General features: G+C 29.8%; 1 pseudogene; it reads left to right on the plus strand.

Annotated features, from left to right (window-relative positions):
- The first annotated feature begins 6,429 nt into the window (after positions 1 to 6,429).
- LOC145010413 (chaperone protein dnaJ 49-like) lies at positions 6,430 to 12,080 on the plus strand (annotated as a pseudogene).
- Positions 12,081 to 18,016: the final 5,936 nt, after the last annotated feature.

The raw sequence follows: 18,016 nt of genomic DNA on the forward strand, positions 1-18,016 counted from the left end.
CAAATGCTTCACACAACACCAAATGCTCTTGGAAGAACTTATGAGAGAATACTCACTTCTTTAAAATCGGCCAAGCCCTCTTATTTCTTAGTGTAACCGATTTTGGGTGGAGAATATGTTACTTATATAGTGTTGACACATCTAGGGTTAAACCCTAATGTGTCATGACTCTTCATTTCCATGACCCATGGGTTTGTAACTCCCATGGAGCATCCATGGAGCATCCTATGGGTGGAACCCAACTTGATAGTCCATGGAGCCTTTTAGCCCACTATACAAGATATGGATGATTTACATAATCAACCCATATATTTAATTAGTTATCTTTTGATCACTTAATTAATTCTAAATTAATTCTTGATCAAACTAATCAAATAATATTATTAATATATTAGAACTTATAATATATTAATAATCTCCAAGTGTTATTTCTCTCATTTAGTCTATCCAATTGCATGGTGCCATGCAACCCAAATGGACCATGCCGGGTCGGGTCAAGTACATGCCAGAAATAGTTATGGACTTAGACACCTTATCCAACAGTTCTACTAACACTGATAAACATAATATAAACATTGTATGGGTATTTTATGGAAAACTTACTTGAGCTCGGCCAGTCGCACACATCACACGTCTTGATCTTTTTTAAAAATCTTTAACTTATCTTTTAGAAAATAATTTTCTTTGTAAAAATCTTTTAATCCCTTGGTTTGAGTCCAGACACCACTGAAGGTTTGTCCAAATCCCTCAAACCAGGGTTCTGATACCAACTTGTAACGACCCAAATTTCAAGACAAAAATTTCATTTTTAATTAATTGACCAGGAAAATTATTTTTAACAAAACACCATCTAAACATAACTTTTCATAAAAACCACAACTCATGTCTAATACCATTCACAAAAGTAAGAATAATGTCAGAGTACAATCCCAAGAAACTCTAGTGCGGAAAACCAACATGTGAGTGTGTGATGTGCCGCTACCACACCAGCTCCTTCCCCTTCGCTGAAGAGGTACCTGAAACCAAAACTATAAACTATAAGCACGAAGCATAGTGAGTCCCCACATCGTATCACATACCATATATTCACATAGCATATATACTTTCGGACAATTTCGGGGTGCCCGACCTACCCGATACGGCCATTCTGGGGTGCCGACCTACCCATGCGACCATTCTGGGGTGCCGTCCTACCCGTGTCAAGCCATTTTGGGGTGCTGACCTACCCATCGGTCGTAACAACTGACCCTCAGGTACTATTCCACCCTCTACTTCTACTATCACATAAATGATAACATAACATACTATCAGACATATCTGGGGTGTCCGAACAGCCCTTCGGTCCTAACAACCGAACTTGGGGATTATTACCCCCTACTACCACTATCACGTATAACATATAATGCCAGCATATAAACATATTATCACATACTTTCAGACATATCTAAGGTGCCTGACCTACCCTTCGGTCCTAACAACCGAACTCTACTACTATCGCATATAACATATCATGCCAGCATATAACATATCAGGTAGTAGCAAACCTAGATGATATCAAAAAGAAAATCACCTAACTTACAACTCCTACTGGTGGGCCAACATTGTGGCCGTAGACCCACTACTACTGGAAGGTAACTCACCTCAACAAGTAGTTGCTGATAATCCGTGTGGGAAGTCTCTGCCTGCTACTGCTCTGAAAATCCTCTGGCTACAACCCCCACAAAACACTTAGTCAGAAACTAACATCTACTCTTAGGGTGCAATGACTATTTTACCCCCAATCAAGTCCAAGTCAAACTCATCTTCAAGTGACCCGACGCTCCGAGTTGGGCCGTCAACTCTTCGAGTCCCTATCCCTTTACATGACCTCATCCATGACTCGATTCGTTGAGTTTCGCGATGAATTGACGAGTTCCTCTTCTATAAGAACATCTAATGATCCTTCATCCGACTCGCCGAGTAGTATGAACAACTCATCAACTTCACCTTCATCTGATGAACAAGTTATGACCTTCACTCGTCGATTTGTATGAACAACTCGTCGAGTTCATCTTTAATCTTAAGGAGATTGTCTTGGACTTGCCGAGTCTATTCTAGCACTCATCGGGTCCCATGAATTCCAGGTCTAAGGCTAAGTCCAAACCGTTGGTTAGCTCCTTTTGGCCTTCTGTAGTCCTTCTAACACCCAGTTGAGTTCTTTAGACCCTCAACAGATATAGGAATTTATTCCTTGGACTCGCCGAGTCCCAAGAACGGACTTGCTGAGTCGGTAACGTCCACACCCTAAATCCTCGATTTCTGATGTACAACCTTCGACCAAAAGATAGATCCAAGCCCCTAGGCTTGATCTAGCACGTAAAGTTACAAACTTTACGTGCATGCATGGAATAATAAGCCCAAATGGCTCAAAAAGGAACTCCCAACATGCATGAGGCTTTCCATGGGTTCTAAGACAGTTGCTTTCTGCCTTAGGGTCCCTTAAGAACCCTGGATCCGAAACCCTATCCCTCATCCATGCTTGCAATCATGGTTAGTAGCCAAAATGGCTCTTAGAAGCCCTAACTTCCTTCAAGAATAGATCTTTTATAATAATGAGCAAGGTATATGCTTTATACCTCAAATGCACTGTGGAAGATGCTCAAACTCGGATCCCTCTAGCCTCTTCTTTTTTCTTCAAGCTTTCCTTAATTTCTTATCTCACAAAAGCACCAAAATCACTTAAAAGGCCTTAGATCTTCATTCACACGATTGGGGTTCGCTATGGGGGTCTTCTGGGAGCAAATCGGACGATGGGTGACTGAATGAGATGTTTAAATAGGGTGCAAACCCTTAGATTAGGGTTTTTGTCCAGCCAGGGCTACTCGTCGAGTCCGAGACTTAACTCGCCGATTTCATTACTTAAATCCCGCATCCTGTCCCGCTTCTACTTGGTGAGTTGGTCCTTCAACTCGTCGAGTCCAAGGAAAAAAAATGCAAAACACTTAGATAAAAATAAAAAGAATTACGTACCAAGAACCAAGTTCTACACTATAACTGGGATGTACTTGACCCGATTGTAGCATGGTCCTTTTGGGTTGCCTTCACTAGTGCAATTTGATAGGATGGACTTTTGAGAATAAGGTGATTTATGATTTATTTATATATTATAAGTCTAATATATTAACAAGAAATCATATTATTTAATTAGTATTGATCAAGAATCAATTTGGAATTAATTTTGTGGTCAAAAGAGACTAATTAAATATATGGGGACTGATTATGTAAATAAAATTTTCTTATAGTGTGGGCTAATGATCCATGATTATTTAGATGGGCTAAACCAATGAGAAATCCATTAATAGTCCATGGAGATTAAACCCATGGAGCATAAGAATGTGAAAGCTCATGGAGCATTAGGGTTTGCATGAATGTAACCCTAGCTTAGCAACACTATAAAAGCATACCCCTCGTCCTAAAAGCGGCACCCATTCATTTCTAAGAGAGTGAAGTTGATTTTGTGCTGAGTAACCTATTCTCTTAAGCCTCCTCTTGCATATTGGTGTTTGTAAACCATTAGAGGAATCACACTTGGGGTACTCAAGCTTTCAAAGGTTAAGAACTACAAGTCCTTCTAAGAGGTAAGTCATCTAACTAGTTGTGTTGTTCATTTGACAATTGTATGCTCGTTAAGGAGAATGCTTTGGAAAAATTGAAAATGCATGTATAATTAGAGAAAACATAAATCCAAAGCATTTAGGGTTTCATGCGCACCATAAGAGTGTTATGGTGCTCAAAACCCAAGAAACATCACCTTCAACACCATCAACTTTACCATGATCATATTTTTTTTTATCAATATAGTCCTTGAATGCATTATCATTGACATCCCCTTTAGCACCACCACCTTTCCCATGATCCTCAACTTCATCATCATTTAGAAAATCATTTCCATAACCTTTACCATCATTTTCATGATCATTTAATTATGTGCCTTCATCTTCTTTATTATATTGCCCAAAGCCAGGTGTCAGCATTGGCTGTTTAGAATCTCATGAATCATAACCGAAACTGAAATTTTCAACACTTAAATCTTTAGACGACAACAATAATTTCCAATATTTCAAAATTTGACTTTCGGGAGAATTTAACACTCCATAATCTATTTTTACAACAAGCTCCTTTCTCAGATTTTCAAATTTTTGATACATATCAAAAATTTTAGTTTAATATTCTCGAATAAGAAAAAATACTTTAAAATGAATATCTAATCATAAAAATCATATTTGAATACACTACTGAAATCATAAATGAATACACTAGAAAATTACCTCCATAGAACTAACTTTATAAACATTAAATTCTTCTTCATCCTCATCAAATAATTCTTCACCGGCAACAGATTCCTCCTCATAGCTATCAGATTCCACCTCATCATACTCAAATTCTTGACATTCTTCTTCTTCAAATAGTTCATTAATCTCTCCACAACCAAATCCTCCATCCTCTTGTAAAATACCCTCAAGAAACTTAATATTTTCTGACGTCCAGTAAAAAATTATTGGATGTTTACATAAGACTTGCAAATGATCAAACTTGAAACTATTGACATACAACAACTAAAACACACACACACACACACACACACATATATATATATATCATATAAGTTAACTTTTTAAAAATATATAACATTAATAATAAATAGATATATAATCATATATGATTATTCATATGTACTTATACAATGTAATATACCATTAATCATATGTTACACTATATAATCATATATGATTATTCATATATACTTATATAATGTAATGTATCATTAATCATATCTTTGACTCTATAATCATACATGATTATAAAGTATAATATATGATTAAAAATAAAAAAAACATATATATTACAAATTAAAAAACTTTTTAATATTAAAAACTAGTTCACATACCGTAATATATGTTTTTGGTCCATAAAAGAAAGATGATTCTTTCTTTGGGTTGTAAACCTTCTTGGTCCTTATCAAACAAATCAACAACAAAATTGTACCAGTCAATCACACTTAAATAAGTACCTATTCTGATTACATTCAATGGATTCATATTACATTTTCCCATTCTTGTAGACTCACATAATGTACTGATAAATAGAACCAAAAATTTGATTCTAAAGTTATAATCTAGTGCACTATTTCGAACAAATTCATTCTTTAGTTGCTTTGGTCTCAATTTATCAGTATTTTCATATTGTTTCTTCCACTCATACATACAACCCTCTCCATCATGTTTTGATATGTAATCCACGCTTGAAAGTAATGTAACACCAAATGGTAATCCTAACATCTCATGAACATACTTGCTATTAACACTCACCTGACAATTCTCAAACTCCACTTTCAAACTTTAAAAATTAAAATGATCAAGAACATAATAAACAATGTTCAATGGTACATCAATCATATTAATTCCATAGCAAACTCCCAAATACCATAGTCCTAACCCAATCCTTATGCTCTCTACTTGAACCATAAATAATAGCTAATAATGACCCAGGTGAGCATCTGTTTTTCATTGAATAAAATCCTTTTATCATAGCAACTTTTTTCTCTTTCTTCACCACTTTAGGTTCTCTCTATGGTTTCTTTGAAAATCCAGGAAAGCTCATAAAATCATAATCATCTTCATAGATAGTTCATGTTTCTTACTTCTGGTTTTTACATTCTTTAAAACAAATTTCTTTCCCTCAACTATCACTTTCTCTTTTGGTTGTTCAATATTTTCTTTATTAGATTTCATTGATTGGGTTTCAATTGCTTCCTTAGCTTTTTTTTGAAGATGATATTATCTGCATTAATCTTTCTGTTGATACCTATCTTTTTAAACTACAAATATTTTTACACACATAGTGTTAGTAAAAATAATCACTTATGACTACAAAATACATATAGTCAGTTACAAATGAAGAAACATAATCACTTATGATTAAAAAAACATACATTTATCATTTTTAATCTTGGACTATTTCACTAAAACTTCTAGACCTTCCTTTTCATAAAGAAAAGGATTTACTAGAAACAAAAATAAATATAACTAATTATTTATATGTAATTGCTAATTATTAAAATTATATATATATATATATATATATATATATATATATATATATATATATATATATATATATATATATATATATATATATATATATATATATATATATATATATATATATAGGAGAAGGATAAAGTGAGAACACCAAAAAAGTTGAGAACGCGACAACAGTTTTTGACCAACCAATTTATAAGGTAAATTAGTAATTTATATTTAAATGATCCTTGAATATCAGGTATCTGACCCACTTGTTCTAGCTTTTCGCTCTCCCTTTATTTATACGTTTCCCTCTATGTTTTCTTTAATTTAGCCGTCACACATTAGAACCCTAATCTATACAAGTATGTGTTCCGTTGATGGTGATAGCTCTAACGTTCATCATTGGGTTTCAGAAACTAGATCTTCATCAGATTCATGTACAGAAGAACAGATCACAATCGTGAGGATGATCAAAAGGAAAAAAGATTATTACGATATCCTAGGGCTCGAGAAAACTTCTAGTGTTGAAGTTGTTTGAAAACCTTACAGGAAACTCTCTTTGAAAGTTCATCCTAACAAGAACAAAGCACCAGGATCTAAAGAAGCCTTCAAGAAAGTCTCCAAAGCTATCCAGTGTTTAATCGTGGATGAAAATAGAAAACAGTATGATCTAGTCTGGTCAGATTAACCTACTTATGAAAGGCAAACAACCAGGCATTGGACCCATCAAGGATTCAACAATGGCTTTTTCTACAATTAAGAAGTTGATGCAGACGAGATTTCCAAAAACTTTTTTATGGTATGAACCCAAGAACCACAAATCAATTCAGCGGATTAAGATTTGGAACCGAAATGGGTACAAGAACATGTGTAAACAGATCGCATGGGTTTAACATGCGGGCTTTGCTTCAATTCTTGCTAGTTATTATCATTCTGATTTTCAGCTTCTTGCCTTCTAATGAACATGTTTATTCTCTTCAAAGAACAAATACTTATGAGATTTTTTTTCTTCGGATAAAAACGGTCACACATGTGTAATTATATTCATTTATGATTTAAAGATTTATTGTTTTGTATTCATATGATTATAGCTAAATTCATTTTGTGATGGAATTGTATCATTAATGATTAATTAGAGTTGTTCCTCTCTTTGTTGAATAGATGAGAATGTTCACCATTTTTTACATGCAGTTTAATCATTTGTGATTAAATCTATATTTAATTTTGATTAAAGATATACTTATTTGTGAATAAAAATATGGTCATTTGTGATTAAAGTTTTCATTTCGTGAGAATATGACGAATTCTTAGAAAATCTTTATTTCCATTTGATGAAAAAAAGACATTCGATTCCATAAGGCTTTTCATTTGTAAACAAAAATGTATTAATTTATGATTGCAATTGTAGTTAATTTTTTTAAGTAAATAACGTAAGTTTTTTTTTGTCGAAAAAAATAATAATAACCTGTTTTTGTATTCCAATAACCTCAAAAGAAAAAAAAATTATTATTATTTTGCTTTTTTGGGGTAAATATTATGATTGCTAGATTTTAGGAGATGAGGATTTAATATTAATATTTTAAAATTTAATGTAAATACAAAAGAATTAATGTGTCATTATAAAATGAGTGGTCCATAAACGTTCTCATGTTTTCAACCCTTTTAGTGTTTTCATTTGAGCTTTTCCATATATATATATATATATATATATATATATATATATATATATATATATATATATATATATATATATATATATATATATATATATACTAGCTGTGAGACCCATCTATTACATTGGTTAATCTAAAAAAAAAAGTTAAATATAAAAATAAAAATATTTGAGAAACTTCGAATTTATAAAAAAATAAAAAATAATAATTATTATAATGAAAAAGTTTTTTATATTTTAAGTTTAAACAAATAATTTAAATAAAGAAAAGAAATTAATGAGCTTTAATTTTAGAAAATTTGAAATTAAAATGTAATTTTTTTAATAAAATTAATATATATTTATTACAATTGTTACATTAAAAAATTATGTGGAATTTAATAAAATAGAAAAACTCATAAAATGAGATGTGGAAAAAAATTATTTCAAAATAACCACAAAATGGCATTTGACAAATTGAATGAGAATATGACAAGTGACAAAAAAATATATTCATTTATTAGAGATAATATATATATATATATATATATATATATATATATATATGTATATATGTATATATAAATATATATATATATATATATATATATATATATATATATATATATATATATGTATGTATATATATAAGATTGTAGAACTCGCTACTCGGTATCTGTTCGGCCGACTACCGAGTAGCAAGTACTCGGGGAATACTCGGAATCGGTAATTCATGTTGAAATATTTTTAGGGAAATTATATATGTCAAAATCATAAGTTAAAATCATAAGTTGATTGAAATATATAACAAAATTAGATACACATGAATACACAAAAACTGAAAAACACATAATGGTCTCACTTTGTGAATAATTACTGAAAATTTAAGATATATATATATATATATATATGTGTGTGTGTGTGTGTGTGTGTGTAGTGATAATCACATGTGTGAGTGTTAAACAATAAATTATTAAGCATATTATACATATTAGTCACCGAGTTAACCGAGTTTTACAACACTTCTCAGTTGAGTAAGGACGAATTAGGGAGTACTCGGGATTCTGTAACTCACCTAAGTTAGGGGCCAAGTAGCGAGTACTCGGAGGAGTAATCGGCCAACTCGGTTAGTTTTACAACATTGTGTGTGTGTGTGTCTATATATATATATATATATATATATATATATATATATATATATATATATATATATATAGGTATGATTTTAACTCATATAATTACTAATGATTATAAAACATACATTTATTATTCGTCTTCATTGACCTTTTCTCTTTATACTGTGGAGAATCATCTTCAAATTGTGATCGGTTACCTAGATAAACAATATATATATATATATATATATATATATATATATATATATATATATATATATATATATATATATATATTCATTTATGATTAACACTAGAAATAAACATATAACTACAACTACAAAATATCATTCCATTTATCAAGGTTCTAAATAACGTAAGGCGTGATTTGGGGGCAAGATAAAAGTTAAGTTATGACAAGTCTTGGCGAGTCATGATTTTTTTCAAGGTTACTATATTATATACATTAAATGATATAAATTATATAATTATTGAATTTTATCAAATATATGAAGTCTTTAGAAGTGTTATATTAATATCTAATAGAAAAAAGTTAACAAAAACTCATTTATTTTAGGCCCGACAAAAACACAAAAGAAAAAAAAAACAAAAAAACTTGTACCTTGAAAAAAACTCGCGCCATTACGCGATAAGGCGCGCCTTGACAGGTTATTTCGGCGCCACGCTTCACAAACCCGCATTAGATGTTTTCGTAACGGCTACACCATGCCTTGCGTCATGGCACGCCTTGAGGGGTGCCAAGGCGCGCTTTTTTGAACCAAGTGATTTACACACAATGACTAATGATTATAAACCATAATTTTATCATTTTTTTCTTTGAATTTTCTCATTATCTTCTGTAGAAACATATTCATATTCACATTGGTTACATAGAAATACAAAATAACCAAAAAGAATTTCGTTATAAATAAAAACATCACCAGTTATGAATAAGAAAAAAAGAATTGAAGAAGATAAACACAAAAACATAACATAAACACAAAAAGAATTTTCAACTGTATCTTTCCCTACAGCCCCACATCTACCGCCTTTGAGATTGTTTTTGTTTTTTGAACCTTTTCCGAACATATTTTGTTTCGAAATCCCTATCCGTGAACAAAAACACACTTATAAATAATCTCCACAAACATAAATACTACAAATGAACTGTAAAACGAACAGATCACCATAATCAAGTAAAAATAATGAAAAAACTACTAAGTCAAAAGAAAAAAATCATCATTACAAACAAAAAAACTACAGTTAACTAGGTAAAACAAACATACATTATGAATAAACTGAGAAAATAATCACGTTCTAACCTTTCATTTTGATTAACGAAGATGCGATTTCCTTTAAGTGTTCTTCTAAAGACATTACTGATGTTTCAAATTAATTTGAACAAATAACAACTGATATCTAGGGCTTAATGCGATAAACAAAGAAAAGAGGGATTTTGAAATGGTTTTCGTGTGAATTTTTTAATAGGAAAGGATGTAGGCTGTTTTAGAGTATGATCGTAGCCTTCAATATAATCCATGTGCAGACGATTTGATGTGTGTAAAATGAAGATAATAACCCTAACACTGACTGGAACCCCGTTAAAGATATAAAATGATCTAATATTACAATTATGTCACTAGAAACATTTGTTCATTGAAGATCATATAATCAAATGACCATGTGACAATCACACAATCTCTATTTTTTTTAATCTCAAGGGAACCTATATATATATATATATATATATATATATATATATATATATATATATATATATATATATATAGAGAGAGAGAGAGAGAGAGAGAGAGAGAGGTAGGTTCAAATGTGGATTAACAAATATTATGTGGATGTAAGGATTAATTTGGCCAAGTATTATTTAGTTTTAATAAATAATTAATTAAACCATATATCCTTTAATTTAGGCAATTACTTTGTTTAAAACCTTATTGCCTCTTTCATCCACATTCACAGTATCCCTCCAGTCTCGTTCAATCGACGTGTGATGAAGGATTTTGCGAGATTAGATGATCCAACTCACCAAATTCCTAAACAAAAATGGATCTCCATTCACTATTAACATCTACCCCTTCATAAGCCTCTACATCGACTCCAATTTTTCGATGTAATACACATTCTTAGATGGAAACGCAGCTTTGGTGAACGACAACGGCACCACCTACACAAATATGTTCGATGCCAACTACGATACCCTCGTCTGGGCCATACAAAAGAATGGATTCACAAATATGGGAATTGTAGTGGGTGAAATTGGGTGTCCGAGTGATGGAGATCGAAACGTGAATAATCAATTAGCTCAAAGGTTTATGCAAGGATTCTACGAGATTCGCTTAATATAGAGAGAAGGAACGAATTTTCTTCCACCTGCTTGAATTTTCATCGCTAAAACCCTACGCTATGATATCCCTCACTGTCTCTCTTCTCTTTCTCACAAATACATGTTCTCATCGATTCCAATACGTAATCGATTCCCCCATTCAGTTTTGATTTGAAATTCAAATAGGTTTCCATAAATGTTGTTCCTTTTTTTCATTATGAATCTCATATGCGATTGTTAATAAGATCTAATTCATATGGGGAATTCTTATTATTGGAAATTGGTAAATGGTAAGGTTCATTTCAGTGTGCCTTACATGTGTTCGATGTAATGCCAAAGAATAATTTTCAACAAAATTTGGTGTTCCTGCTTTTGCAGGCAAATGTATTATGGTAGGAAAGTGCTTAAAGCTGTTATTGCTTCTGGAACTAGGTAATGAATGTTCTTAACATCTTTACAATCTTTCTTTTTGCAGTATTCTGCCTCATATGATCTCTTATGTTTTTTGTTTTTCTATTATTTGAGAAGATATTCGAGTCCCACGATCCATTTTGTTGATGAGAACTATGACATGGGTCAAATTCTGGTCCAAAGAATCGTTCCTGTGGTTGTTAATGACACTGTTGAAGAACTTACTGCAAGGGTTCTTCGCCAGGTAGTGAATTTTATGTTCATTGGAATCAAGTTTGTGCCTTTTGCAATCTTTTTTGTAATCTTTAATACATGGTTTGTTAGGAACATAAAACGTATGCTGAGGTGGCAGCTGCAATATGTGAAGAACGTGTAATTTTGTGAGAAGATGGTGTTCCTATCATAAGAAGTTGCAAAATTTGTACAACTTCTTTTGATTTATTTTAGTTTATTCTTTTGATTTATTTAAGTTTCTAATATTTTTCCAGATTCTGTAATTGAATCTTTGAATTCCAATTCTATTGGAATGGAATCACGAATTCTGATACTGTTGGAATGCAATATGTTTATTTTCCCACTGATTTATGAATGTTCTACAATTCTTGGTTATTGGTTTTGGTGCAATTCACAAGTCCGCATATGTTCCACAGAAATTTAGTTTTTTATTTTTCATTTGCTAATGCATTATTGGATTCTAAACTACAATTTGGTTTTGTTTTTACAAAAGTTGATGCCTGAAGAACGGACCATAAAATTGAAAGTGATTCTATGCAACATTATTCTTTTAGAATGTATTAGTGTTTTTGTTAGATTTTGATGTTTTCTTTCCCGATTTGAAAGTTTTTTTTTTAGTTTTATTCTTTAACAATAAATGTAATTCTTAGTAATTGTACTCGTATTCTATAAGAATTAATGTAATATCGTTTATGATTTAAAAAATATGTTCAATTTGAATTAACTAAAAAACAATCATAATTTTTAAAATAAAAAAATCAATTATTCCTTGAAATCCGATAATTTCCATTTTAAAATATAATTTACTTTAGGAAAAATGCTTGGACCACAAATGATCCTTACATCCACACAATAATTACAATCCACATTATAAACTAACACTATATATATATATATATATATATATATATATATATATATATATATATATATATATATATATATATATATATATATATAGTAGGGTTCAATTGAAAAAAAAAAGATTGAGAATGGGGGATTCATTCTCAGCCAATCATTTATTTTTGCTGCAAAAGTCTCCGACGTACGTGCGGAAATGGGAAATGAATGCACATGTGTTTTCCACGGAAATGGGAAAGGAATGCACATGTATTTTCCAACAAAACATGTTTCCTTAAACTATGCTAAGCATTACCTTAATATATACAAAAACATAGTTTTTTCATTTTTTTTTAATTTTTAAGAAGCTATTTTTATCGAAAATGATTTTAAATATACCAAAATTCATGATTTTTTATTCTCTACAAATAGACATCCATATTAATATAGTTTTAAGATAAAATAAATTTTTTTTCTTTTATATTTTCAGTTATCATTATTCAAACATGAATAAAAATGAATCAGATTTTTACTACAGTACATTCGTTATTCACTTATGAAAAAAAGTATGATTTTTTTTTTTTTTTACAATTTAAGTATCATTCATATATGAATATAGCATATACTAAACATAGTATATTCATATTTAAATATTAGACGATGCATTCACTTGTGAATATTACATATTATATTCACTTGTGAATGTTAGATGGTATATTCATTTATAAATATTAGATAGTATTACATGGTATATCACATAAGAATAGTACATAGTATATTCACTTGTGAATATTAGATCATATATACATTTATGAATAATAGTTGGTATATTCATATGTGAATATTGCACAATATATATTCATATGTAAATATTGCACAGTATATTCATATATATAATTTTTATATGTTATTCACATATGAATAACATACAGACTTGCATATTTTTTTGTGGTTTAATAATCATATATTGATTTAGGTGAGAAAACATATTCATATATGAATATAACGTGGTAATTTCATCAAACAGTTAGGGTGCATACAAGTTAATTTTTTTAAAAATGCGATAAATATGATACTTTCACTATTTAAATCTTACAGAATAATAGATTGGTAGAGAAATATATGAAAATTTTCAAACAAAAAATGATTTGATCTTTTTTTAACCTTAATTTCGATGTTTTATTTGATGATCGATGTTGAATGAATGATACGAATTGAATTTTTTGTTGATTATCGATGATGTTGATCTAATAATGTTGGAAGTATAATTAATCATAGATGATGAAGATATGCTCGTATTCAAGCAGAATTGAAGGTTGGATTGAAAGAGTAAAAACAAATTTTTGTTGTCAACTGTTGAATGGTGTTGATAAACGTGTTATTGACGAAGATCAATAATTGACTAACACAGGATAACGTTGATCGATGATTTAATTGATGAAATCTGGATGCTTGTTGAAGGTTGGAAGAGAAATTTGGATGATAACGATCGATTAGAATGAATTTCAACTATTATCTAATTCTCCACACTTACGTATTTGTGATTGAAGGCTATAATATATCATATTTACAAGTTTGTCACCGTGTCGTTTTATGCTTAGATTAAATGAGTGGTTGAGAATCATTCCCTCATTCTTAAAAAAAATTTATTTTCTCAATTGAAGCCACATATATATATATATATATATATATATATATATATATATATATATATATATATATATATATATATATATATATATATATATATATATATATATATATATATATATATATATATATATGAGCTAATTATTTAGTTCATGGGCTCATGGGGTATGCGAATTATATGGTCTTGTATTTTAAGCTAGGGATGGTGGATCTAGTTTTCATATTTTATTCTTGTTTAAGTAATGATAAAACGGTAGTATGTCTCCGTTTGTTATAAAATTATCGCTGATTATTGGTTTCATTCTTCAGTAGCACACTATTGTATTTGAGTTATAACTTTGATTGCTATCGATGTGGAACCATGTTGGGATATATTTATATTTATCTTCTCGTACTTTTGAGTCGATGGTTGGATCAGCACCCACCCAACGGACGAGTTCAAGATATTCTATAACTTGGATATCGATGGTGGATCATGTTGGCAAAAACAAGCTTTTCGTGTCATTGATGTGTGTGTTTGTTTATATAAATATCGTTGAAATTGCTATTCGAAGTACGAAATTTGAAGAATGATGTAATATATACTTGAACGAGTAAGTAACGTGTTTCATATATTCATGATGCAATGTTAAATAATGATGAACGTTGTTTTATTTGTTTATCTTGCATTCATAAATAAATATGGGATACAAAAATTATATCGCTAGTAAAAATTACCTCGAGTCACACGGGCGAATGTATGTTGCACAAATACTCTAGATAATATGGGGCGGTGTATTGATGACATTCATGAAATATGTTTATTTCCTAATGGCAACCTTTATAGAGAAACTAGCACGCAACTAGTAAATAATTCTAAAATGTACTATAATTAAATGATTAATGTTAGATCTCTAAATAATGCTAAAGAATAATATCAGTAGCGAAGTTAGAAATTTTTGTATGAGATACAAAAATTATCAATAAATATTATCTATAGTTATCATATTTGGGTATTGAAAAACATGATATAATATTTTAGTTGAGGGTAAAATAAAATAAAATATATTTACAAATAAATTTTTTATATACATAAAACAATTTTTTTTTAGGATGTTGTAGTACCCCAAACATCTCATCTGGCTCCATCACTGAATATTATAATCAAATAATAAAAATCAGACATTTTAATCATCCTAAATTCCTAACCGCTTAATGTATCTTTTAAGTTGGAAAACCAAAAATAAGTATGTCACACAATATTGTTAAACAATGTGTCCTCTCTCGACTTCTTAGTAAAAAAATTGCTAAACATTTCGAAACATCCATAACGACCACAAAACCGTAAGAGTAGCGATACTGAAACCTGCATCATAAAATATAGAAGCAAATTCCATGGTTAGTGTATTTATTAGAAAACGAATTGTTGGAGGTTGTTTTGATAAGTATATCGCATTGAAACATCCTTAAAATATGACGGTGTCTAATCTTTATCGAGACTGTATGTATCTTTATAGCAAATTTTATGGTTCAGTTTATACTAATTTATTAGTAAATCCCATTTTGGTTTCAAATACTTAAGTATACTAATGTTTATTTTTATATACTAGTTTTAAGTTTATAAATTCATAATCTATTGTAACTAAAAGAATGCACATAACAAATAGTGTATCCGATCGACGAGCAATATAATTTTGATAAGATCAGGTGTCAATATAAGGAAGAATGGTATTCAATTTAGATAAATTAAAATGATAATTAAACTACAAAGAATAAAGTAAAAAGAGGTTTTTATATAAACTAACAAAATTAGAGATTAAATTTAAAGACAAAAAAGATAAATATGTTTTCACATAAATTGATTTCGCCTTTAGATATGGTGGATTGCAATTGAATGGAATGATTATTAGTTATTATTTACCGATTTCTAATGTATTAGGTATATTGCTTTGATTAACTAAAATGTATACTTATTAAGATAATAAACATAAGGGTCACACAATTCACTATCTAAAAAACTATAATTATGTACGTAGTATGAGAGAGTCGATGTTTGAATTAACTTCAATGGTCATGGAAGTAAATTATAAGCATAAGTGGTTAACAAACACTCTCTTACATGTTTTAGATTACAATATTATCACCTAACCTTAGGTTTTGGTCAAACACTAACCCTAATAGTTTATTGTTTGTAAACTAAATAAAATTCAAGTTAATACAATCCGATTAGTTATCTAAATTATAAATAACTTAACAATAGATAATAAAAACAAAAACTTTACCACATAATGTATTTGATCAAACAATCATAATATATTAAATAAAACTAAATATCTGAACAACGAAATCACACTAAGTTATTAGGTTGTATCTAATCTAGTGAAAACATTAGGGTTTTACTCCATGATTAACATATAAAAAAAGAAAAACATCACGGAATGACTACTAGACACAATCATCAAACAAATCGAAGTGAAATCCTAATGCTTCTAGCTCATGATTCTTCAAATCCTTGCTCCTAAAGATTCTCTAGTTTCGAAATCAACCCAAAAGGGTTTATAGATGTTTGGAATACCTTCAAATCTTTTGGGAAAAGTTCCCAAGGGTTACACACCGAATTAGGGTTGTAAAAGCGTGTATTTATAGACTTAGCAACGTCGTGATGCGACCATGGAAGTGTAGCGTCGCAAAGTAAGAATTTGTATTCGAGTCAGTTTAGATAGCTTGGATGTCATAATCTTATTTTGAACATGGGAAGTTAGCGGTGTACTTCTTTGTATTTTCAAGAAGTTTCTCGGTTTTTGTCCTTATCAACTCCATTTAGCTCCAAGCTCTTCATTTTGCTCAAAGCCATGAATTTTCCTATCATTATCCAATTCAAAACATTTTAAGTATCTTTTATCTTTAAATAAAACAAGTAAGCTAATAAATATTCAGATAATTAACTCGAAATAGATGTATAAATAAGGCAATATCATATATATTCCAAACTAGTTTGTTGAATCGATATGTAAAATATATGTTTTTCAAAAAATCCATAGGGACCTGAAATCCACAATTCCATTCTTATTCCTACATGAATAAGCAACCATTACTATGCAAATTTCAAAGAATAGTGTATCCATATAAATTAATTTGTTATCGATCCTACTATTTCAAACTTATTAGATACCTCTACTTGTAATTGTTTTTATTATGTTCTAGATATACAATTTATGATTGGAATCAGGTAATACAACATCAAGAATTTGTATAGCGGCTGAAATTTTTGTATGTTAACTCCAACATATATATTAAATATATATTATAGTTGTATTACAAAGATTTCATATATGATAATATTTAAATAGTTATCAAATTAAATATATATTATAATTAAATGGGTTGGCCGTGTAAAATATGCTATAATTTTAAATAATAATACATCATTGTATTTATTTGTATCCATATATTAATCTAACTATTATTTATAAATGAATAATTTGTTATCGATCCTACTATTTCAAACTTATTACATACCTCTACTTGTAAATTTTTTTATTATGTTCTAGATATACAATTTATGATTGGAATCAGGTAATACAACATCAAGAACCTGTATAGCGGCTGAAATTTTTGTATGTTAACTCGAACATATATATTAAATATATATTATAGTTGTATTACAAAGATTTTGATATATGATCAAATTAAATATATATTATAATTAAATGGGTTGGCTGTTTAAAAT

The sequence above is a fragment of the Lactuca saligna genome, chromosome 8 (genome assembly GCF_052625555.1).
Source record: "Lactuca saligna cultivar CGN05327 chromosome 8, ASM5262555v1, whole genome shotgun sequence".
Classification (NCBI taxonomy): Eukaryota; Viridiplantae; Streptophyta; class Magnoliopsida; order Asterales; family Asteraceae; genus Lactuca; species Lactuca saligna.